The 9,290-nt window shown below is 41.7% G+C and overlaps 1 long non-coding RNA gene across 1 annotated transcript; it reads right to left on the bottom strand.

The window, feature by feature from the left end:
- Positions 1-1,418: 1,418 nt before the first annotated feature.
- LOC110368055 lies at positions 1,419-9,023 on the bottom strand. The gene is made up of 4 exons (XR_004928278.1): positions 9,010-9,023; positions 8,765-8,936; positions 1,702-1,917; positions 1,419-1,502 (listed from the first exon to the last, which is right to left on the bottom strand). It is a non-coding gene; the product is annotated as an uncharacterized LOC110368055 (long non-coding RNA).
- Positions 9,024-9,290: the final 267 nt, after the last annotated feature.

Below are 9,290 nucleotides of genomic sequence, written 5' to 3'. Positions count from 1 at the left end.
ATGCACGACTGTTTAATTGCTGCTCTGGCACATCTGTGAAGGCTCCATTACTGCTGAACGCTACATCCAGGTTCTGGAGCAACATCTGCTGCCATCCAAGCAACGTCTTCTTCAGGGACGTCCTGCTTATTTCAGCCAGACAACGTTGATCCACACTCTGCTCCTGTTACAACAGCGTGGCTTCGTAGAGAAAGAGTCCAGGTTCTAGACGGTTCTGCAGTCCAGACCCGTCTCCTGTTGACAATGTGTGGCTCATCATGAAGCACAAAATACAACAACAGAGACCCCCGACTGTTGAGACACTGAAGTTGTCCATCAAGCAGGAATGGGAAAGATTTCCTCCTAAAAGCTTCAACAATCAGTGTCCTCAGCTCCCAGAAGCTTATTGGCTGTTAAAAGGAAAAGTGAAGCAACACCGTGGTAAACAGAACCTGTTCAGCTTTTAGGAACGTGTTGCAGGGCTCAGAGGAAAAATATTAGCTAAAAAAAACAATATTTTATTAAATATCTTTTTTTTGTAGCATATTCTACAAAAGCTGCACAGGATTTGCAAATCATATTTTATTTCTATTTACATTTTAAACAACGTCCAACTTCACTGGAACTGGGTTTATATTTTTAATTCCTGGACCAGCATCTCTGTTAATAAAGTTATTTATTCTCATCATCAGGTATTTATACTAGAATCCACTGATTTACCACAGAATCAGCTCTGAATTATAGACCACAGTACATCATTCTTCCATCAGCGATGTCCTCCATAAAGCTAAATATTTCCTTCTGTAGAACCAAAAATCAGGGATTAAAACTACATGTTGACACTTTTTAACAACATTTACTTTACTAAAAATTGTTCATGGAAATAAATCACAGCAACATAAACAGAAAATGATTCTCAGTAAAAACAATTCAATCTAACTGGACTAACTCTGGGTTTCTCCCCAACTCTACGGCTCCTTTCAGGACCGCTTCCTGGGGTCTAAGAGGACACAGGACTTTATACTGATGTCCAAACTGATCAGTGATGAACTGACGGAGCATCTGGCTCTCAGCAAGGCCCCCCACTAACACAATAAACCCAATGTTGGTGATTTCATTTAATACATCTCTGAGACTCTCAGTGATTCCCTGCAGACTGTCATCAAAGAAAGACCTCAGTTTGTCTCTGGAGATTTTGATGACTCCATCCTCCCAGGAAGCTCCTTCCACTGAAGCAAAGAACGTTTCAATGTCTTTCTCTCTCTGAGCTCGTTCTCTCAGTGTATCTGGGCAGCTGATCTGAACATCTTCATCTAAATGTTTGAGACGAGCAAATTCAAACATCATTTTCCGAACCTCTCTGGGGAACTTTTGTTCATATACTTTCCAGACTCCATCAGAGAAAATTTCTCCAAGGAACTCCTTTAATTTTTCCTCTGCCAGATACCGTGTAAAGTCATTGTCCAGCATCTTCAAGGCTCCTCCTTCCAGGACTTCATGAACAGTGAAGGTAACATGTCGATCTTTTGACAAACAGGAAGAGAATAAAACAGAATAAATGAGAAATCTCAGAAAACAACTTATTTCACATTCAAACTCACATCCAGCAAACATTAATCTAAAAGTTTACATCAATCCTCATTTATCTGGATTCTTAGTGTGAACAAAGATTTTAAAGCTCGTCTGTCAATAAACATTTAAATAACCGTGTTTAACATTTACCTGCACAGTCGACAACAAGGTACCGTTTTCTGTCTGGGTTTCTGGTCTCCAGCAGAACTTTGGTTCCTTCTGGTTCCTTCTTAAAGTGAACTGCCACCTGATCTTGGTTCTGGGTCTCCAGCAGAACTCTGGTTTCTCCTGGTTCTGCCACCTGATCTTGGTTCTGGGTCTCCAGCAGAACTCTGGTTTCTCCTGGTTCTGGACTTCCTGCTGGATCTGTTCAAACACAGAAACCTCACTGAGCTGCAGGATGAAACATGTTCAGTGTTTTCAGCTTCAGGCTCAGCTGGAGGTTTTTAGGTCGGTTTATTTCTCACCATCTCTGTCACCAGAGTCTGTGATGCTGGAAAACTCTGGAGAAGTTTCCAGATCAGTGACTCTGAGTCAAAGCAGCTCCATCAGACCAACCTTAGAAGGTGAACTAATGCATTAAAAAATGACAGGGAGAGTTTTTCTGTCTGAGTGACGCGTCTTTGACAGATATTGGAGGAAAAGATGCTGAAGGTGTCATGATTCAGTGTTAGAGGAGGTGATGCTACGTCTGATAATAAAGCCCTGAGGCCTGAGATGAGGCTCCAATTAAGAAATGTAATTTAACCAGAAACATTTAATTTCTCTGAGGTTATTTTTGACCAATCTGTATAATATGATTGAATTTAACTTTGCAAAGTGCCTTGAGATGACATGTTTCATGAATTGGCGCTATATAAATAAAATTGAATTGAATTGAATTATGAGACTCAGGGAGAGATTGGAGTTAATGAAGAAGTAAAAATGAAATATTTGCTGAAATGTAGAAGAATGTGACCCTACTGCCCTGCATGGATAAGTGAGTATAGATAATAGATAGAAATCTCTCTGTAGAGCTGCAGAGATACAGCAGCAGCGATGGTTAAAGGAAATAAAACTAGTAACAGTTTTATTGAGGAAAAATAACAGAAAAATGTTTAAATAATCATGAAAAATAGAAGAAACATTTACAAATATAGTACAAACTAAATGTTATATTATTTACAGAGTATAAAATACTCTAATGTGACTCTTGTCTAAAGCTAGAAGAAGTCCCACAGCTGAGATGGTCCGGTCCTTTAACAGCTGGTGGTTCAGAGAAATCCCTTTAAATGTTGCAGCTCAATCAGAAACAACCAGTTTGTCTTTTCTGGTGATAAACACCATGGTGGGGTAGATACCAGACTTTTCCTCCACCGTCCATTCAGTAATCATCAGGAACAGTTTCAGCAGATCCATCACAGATCAGGTCCTCCATTAATGAGATGTAATCCTTCTTGAAGCTCTTCTTATCAAACTTTCTCTTCCAGCCTTGAAGACGTTGATCTGCCGTCCAGATGTTCACTGGTTAGATGCAGTTTTCAGCTTTAAAGGGGAAGTCAGTCCAATAATGTCCATCAGTTCATTGTTCTGGATTGTTCATAATATTCAGAAACTTGATTTCTTCTCTGGACGTTTCAATCTGCTCTTGTGATGTTTTTTCATTGAAGTCATGATGGTATTGTTCAGTCAACGTTGTTTCCAGATGTTCAGCAGAAATCCTGGTAGCAGTGGCAGCAGGGCAGCCTGTCTGGTTCCTCTCACTCTGAAGTGGACCATTGATGAGCCGTCCAGCTCTGGTCCAGACTGCATCTGGGCCTTCGTCCTGACTCTTCATCAGCTCCACGGCTCCTTTACTTTAGGAGCTTCTCTGCCAATCAGCAAACCTCCATCAGCATCCATGTTGTGGAGCTGCAGGTACGGCCACTTGTCTCCATCCTCCAGTTGTGGAGCGTTCCACCTTGAAACAGGAATTATTTATTGTGTCGTAACGTCTGGAGGTTCAATGAAACCATTTTTATCAAGTGCTGCTACTTGTAGACCAGAGATGATGTTTGTTCTCATAATGTCTTTATGTCCCGTTGTTCACAACTGAATCCTTGTTATTTTGTCTTTCAACAGCAGTTTTCTGGTCAAACTTTCTGTGTAAAATGTGTTTCTGCTGCCCGGTGTGCAGAAATCTGTACAGTTGTCTTAGTTTCTGGACTCCTGACCTGGACAGCAATGATAGAAAGGACTGAGTGATCTTCATCATCATCATCATCATCATCCTGATATGGCTACAGCTTGGAGTCATTGTGGAGGTAGTACTCAGAGGATGCTGTGGACGTTTGGAGGACCATCCTGCAGCTTCCTGGTCAATGTGGACACTGAGATGTCCTCAGTGACGTCCAGAACCATCCTGAAGAACTCTGCAGTCTCTGCTCATGTGTCCCAGTTTTAAACAACCAAAATACATTAATTTACCTTAATAAAGTTCACTTTATCTCTATGTGGATTCTCATTTAACTTAAAATATTACTTTAATATTACTTAGGAGTCAGTAGAAGCATCTGTGGGTTTTGTAGAACTTTCTCTTATTTCCAGGTTTTCATTCATTCTTCACTGCACTAACATTTGTAATAAAACTGCTTCCTGTTTTCTTCTGCTTTGTAAAGCTGCTGTTAGTGTTTTTAGAGTTGGTCTGTTGTTGGTCCAGGATAATAATAAATGGATCAGATGCAACTTTAACTTGTTTATCAATGAAAGCAACAAGATCAGTGAATAACTCTCTGACCTCTTTTCTCCTGCAAGTCTCAGACCACATTTCTCCATTTCTCATTTTATTTGGCAGCTTTAGGATGAAGTTCCTCATATTTGATGGTAAATCCAGTTCTTTCCTCTGTGTCATTATGTTCTGTCAGATTTAAGCATCACTTTAAAAAAAGGGTAAATGTTTGTAGTGATTTTTCCTTATTTTTAATAACTGTCCAGTTGTTAATTTTATCCATATATTCATGTGTAATTCTGTATTAGTTTCCAAAATGTTCAGACAGAAAACTTTTAGCTCTGAGAAAACTCAGCTCTGATGGTGAATGCTGGCAGCTACAAGGTCTCTATGCTGCCCCCTGGTGGATTCTTCTAGGAAGTGCAAACAGTCCAGTTGATGTTTTATCTTCCAGGTTCTCAGAGGCTCTGATTAATGAGTTGTAGTGAAGAGGGTCTCCATCAACAACAGGATGTTTTCTGGAGGAAACACAGAGCTCTGATGTTGCTGAACCAACATGGCAGTGATGTCATTTAGCTTCTGCTTAATGTCAATAAAGCTGGTTTATGATCATTTATACTTTTGGCTGCAGCTGCGTACTGAGTTTGGACTTTACTGAACATTTATTTGGGCTCAGACACTTTGTGGGATGTCAGGCTTTGAGTTGCTGGCTTTTGTTTTAGCTGGACAGCTGTTGATCAAAGGTGGTTTAAGGAACATTAACATTTTATTTAGCTTCAGGACAAACATGTCGGCACATTAATTGAGTTTTGGTGCTAATCATGGCTAAAAAAAACTTTGGTAGGCGGGCACTAGGTGTCGCTTTGACCAATCAGCTCAGGACCTTCTGCTGAATGTTCCTCCTTTCCCTGAATGGATCGGATGGATCAGAACCAGCAGGTCCAGATTAATGTGCAGAACATGGAGAGCTACACATTATCAATCTGGGTTGCCAGGTCAGCTATGATCAGGGATTGGTCCATGAAGGAACAAAGCAAAATGCAGAGCATTGGTCACAGATCTGTCAGAGCACCTTCCATTTCCAGATCAGAGACTACAAAGAGAGAAGCAACCAGGAAGTTTGTTACAGATTTACTGAAAAGTGACACAGCAGATAAATGTTGATTCAGGGAAGCAGAATGCTTCCCTGAGGGTGTCAGAAGAAAGGACACGTTGCAAAAGCTTGTTGTTCCCGACCAGAGAGGCAACAAGACAAGCCAGCAGACTGGACCAGACATCTAGAGGCCTCATCAGAAGTGGTTCCAGTCCAGAAAGAGGACAACGATGGATCACAGGGGATGGACACAAGGACACATGAACATGTTCAGGACATCCACCGTCCTCCAGAGAAGCTGACAGCTCTACGTGTCAAGATGAAAGAAGGGAAGTTCTGCAAAGAAAAACTCTGTTCCAGACTTTGTGAATCAGAACCAAACATTAACTTTAGTGTTGAACTGTTCACTGTAAAAACTGGAAAAGCAAACATTTGTCCTGAATGTGGAGCAGAAACTGATAAACCTTGTTATGTGAATGTAAGGGTTAATGGGAAGCAGCTGAAGATGGAAGCAGGAGCTGCTGTCTCTGTGGAATCTGAGAGACCGTCCAAGAGTAAATTTAAAAAGCTGAAACTGTGAACTAAAACCTTAGAGCCAACAGTCACTGAGGCTGAAAGGTAAAGTTACTGTGACTGAGCTGCAGAGGCACTAATCTCACACTGAACCTGCTGCTAGTAGAAGGAAATGGTCCAGCCTTCCTGGAAGGGACTGGATAAAACAGCTGAAGCTGGATTGGTCTCCTGTAAACGGAGGAACTACTGAGAGTTTAGAGGAGTTATGGAACAGATACTCAGAGGTATGTGAGCTCTAGGCAAGGTCACTGGTTTTAAAGCAGAACTACAAGTGATACCAGGGACCATTACCTAGTTTATAAACCCGGTTCTGTCCCTTATGCCCTTCAGGAAGCTGCTGAAACTCAGTTAAGCCAGATGGAAGCAGATGGAGTTATAACTCCTGTTGATCACAGTGAACGGGCGACGCCCACACTGAACATTCCTGAAGTGGATCAGTCAGGATCTGTGAGGATTATAAAGAGTCAATCAACCCTCTGCTGGAAGTGGATCAGGATCATATTCCAGAACCACAGGATCTATTTACAACCAGCTGGAGGTGAGAACTTCACAAAGTTGGATCTATGACAGGCAGATCAGCAGGTAGAGCTGAACACTACATGGATATTAACACACAGAAGGTTGTTCAGTAAACTGACTTCCTGATGGAGTCACAAGAGCTGCTGCCATGTTTCAGGAGTTGATGGACCAGGTTCTTCAGGGTTTAGATGGTGTTCTCTGTTATCTGGATGATAAACTGATCACAGGACGTGACGCCAAAAGCCACATGAGAAACCTGGAAGAGGCGTTAGAGGTTAAAGAAGCTCAACCTGAGGGTTAAAGCAGGAAAATGTGCGTTCTTCCAGCCTAGTGTCTCATAGCTGGACATGTTACTGATGCAGAGGGAATTCACCCAATGAAAGAGAAATTAAGTCATAGCTGAAGCAGCTGGACCTACAACTATCACAGAACTGAAATCCTTTCTCTCACTGCTGAGTTTCTATAGAAAGTTCATTCCACACCTGTCTGTGGTGACGGCACCATGACCAGGTTTTCTCTGCTTAAACCAGAACTCTCTCAGGTTTCCCAACCAGCACAGCATCCAAAGAGCTCAAAGGACAAAAGGAAACTCAGGAGCTTCTCTGTGGGTCAGTCAGTCCTGCTGAGAAACTACAGCAGTGAGAGAAATGCTTGATGCAGCAGTTCCTGATGTTTTGGCTCCTGTAACTCACATGCTGATGGTAAATGGAACATGTGTTAAGAGACGTGTGAATGAAACGTTGGAGGCAGAAAGGAAGTGTGGGATTCCAGAAGATGTTGCATCAAATGCTGCATTAAACTGGGATTGCTCATCTGATCCACTCAGTGATGTAACGGACACAGAAAGTGTTGCTGTTGAGGAAAGGCAGCAAAGTCAGGACTGATGCAGGAACTGTTCAGAGTTCAAGAGGCGTGGAGCATCTGAAGATAAATATTAGAGCTGCTCAACGTTTGGACTTAAAGAAATGGAGAACAGCTTCAAGAACTCATATTAAATCAGAGTTAATGTTCAGTCTACAGGGAGGAAACTGTAGTGTTCAGATCTCTGTTATATCTACTAAAACATGATGCTGTGAATGCAACGTGGTTATGTTCATTATCACCACCAGGGGGAGCCTGGGAGTAAACTACAGCAGAGCAATGGCTGCTCTGAACATGGAGATAGCAAGTTATTTAGTAGTCTGTGGTTCCTAATAAAGCCTCGGTCCAGTTCTCAGTTCTCCTCGTCTCTCCCTGCTTTGCCTGAGAAATCGTTACGTCTGAGAGATACAATGAGGGCGAGGCAAACTTTCCAGCTGATCGGCCTCCAACCTGAAGGCAGATGTAACTCAGATAATCTCCTGATGCATTATGGGGGTTCTGGTTGACTCAGTACAGAAGTCCAGATCCAAAAGCAGCTCTGTGTGTCGGTTTTATTCCCAGTTTGCAGGCAAACATCAAGGTCCATGTCCCAGGCCTCCTGCTGCCTCTCCTGCTAGGACTCCTGCAGGACTGCTGGACAGACGCCTGACTGACTGACTGACTGGTAGAAAACCACATAACCACCACCAGCATCCTGGTCCTCCCTAAGCCTACGAATTTATACCCCAAACGCCCCGTGGCCAGAACCAGAACATCAATATATATGAACTGAAGACGTTAAACACATATAAACAACTTTAATTAAAGATAAATACTAATGACTGAGCTAAAATGGCCTCCATAGGAGAGTTTAAGGCCAGAACCACTGCTGGTCCAAAAGAACACAAAGACCCGTCCCACAAAAAGTCTGATTGATCCCCAAGATTTCTGGGAAAGTCTTTGATGGTTCAAGAGAAACTGAAGCAAAGCAGCAAGTCTGACTCTGATGTTTAATAAAAGAGTGGCCTAGTCAAAGTCTGGACTGAAATCAGTTTAAGATGCTGTGAAATAACCTCAGACATCGACTCCTGCTGGAAAATCCTCCAATGAAGCTGAATTAAAAATATTCTGCAAACAAAAGTGGAACAAAATTCCTCCTCAGAGATTTAAAAGATTTATTCCTGAAACTAAAAAAGGTTTTTATAATCAAGCTTATTATTAGATTTAGGAGGAAATTAACTTTTTATACATAGTTAGACTGGTTTGGATATCATTATATTATTTTAGTAATAAATTAAAGTATGATTTTTATCTACTCATTTTAGCTTTGATTATAAATTGATTGATGTTCTGAAACATTTTAGAACAAAAATGTAACAAAAACTTAAATATTAACAGAAGTTATCAACATCAACAGGATCAAACAGATCATTAATAATTCAGACCAAAGCTTGTTTTATGGTGAATGTTTGTATGACAGACTTTATAGATCCAGACAGTACCGTTACAGCTGGTACCAGCGCCTGCTGGTTCTGGAGGTTGATCCTGGGAGGTTCTGCTGTGGTTCTGTGTGATGAAGCCATCAGGTGGAGGCTTCAAACACCAGGCCAAAGCTGCTGCTGATTCCAGAGCAAACACCAGTTTGTCTTTAGTGTCTTCTCCTACAAGACCTGCCTGGAGGAGAAATAAAAAGTCTGATTCTTCTGAACATTTCAGAGCTGCTGGACTGTTAAAATCATGATGTTACCTGAACAGCAGCTTTTGTCATGATCCGCTTAGTAAGATCCTCCAAGCTGTCAGGAACAGTCAGCACCCAGGTGAAGTCAGAGGTTGAGATCTCTCCTCCTGCTGGATGGCGTTTGATGGTTTTCAGAGCATCGTCCTTCAGGAACCTCAGAACTTCTGCGAAAACCTCCAGGAGCATCATTGGCTTGTTGTTAGCTGCTGTGATTTCCTGCCACCGAGGAATAGATTCATTTTGTAAGTTTGTATCCATTAACAGGTCAGTTTGTCAGATTACTGATGGTA

Source organism: Fundulus heteroclitus, unplaced genomic scaffold (genome assembly GCF_011125445.2).
Source record: "Fundulus heteroclitus isolate FHET01 unplaced genomic scaffold, MU-UCD_Fhet_4.1 scaffold_120, whole genome shotgun sequence".
Taxonomy (NCBI): Eukaryota; Metazoa; Chordata; class Actinopteri; order Cyprinodontiformes; family Fundulidae; genus Fundulus; species Fundulus heteroclitus.
Note: the sequence above shows the minus strand (reverse complement) of the source record. Positions and strands in the feature narration are given on the sequence as shown.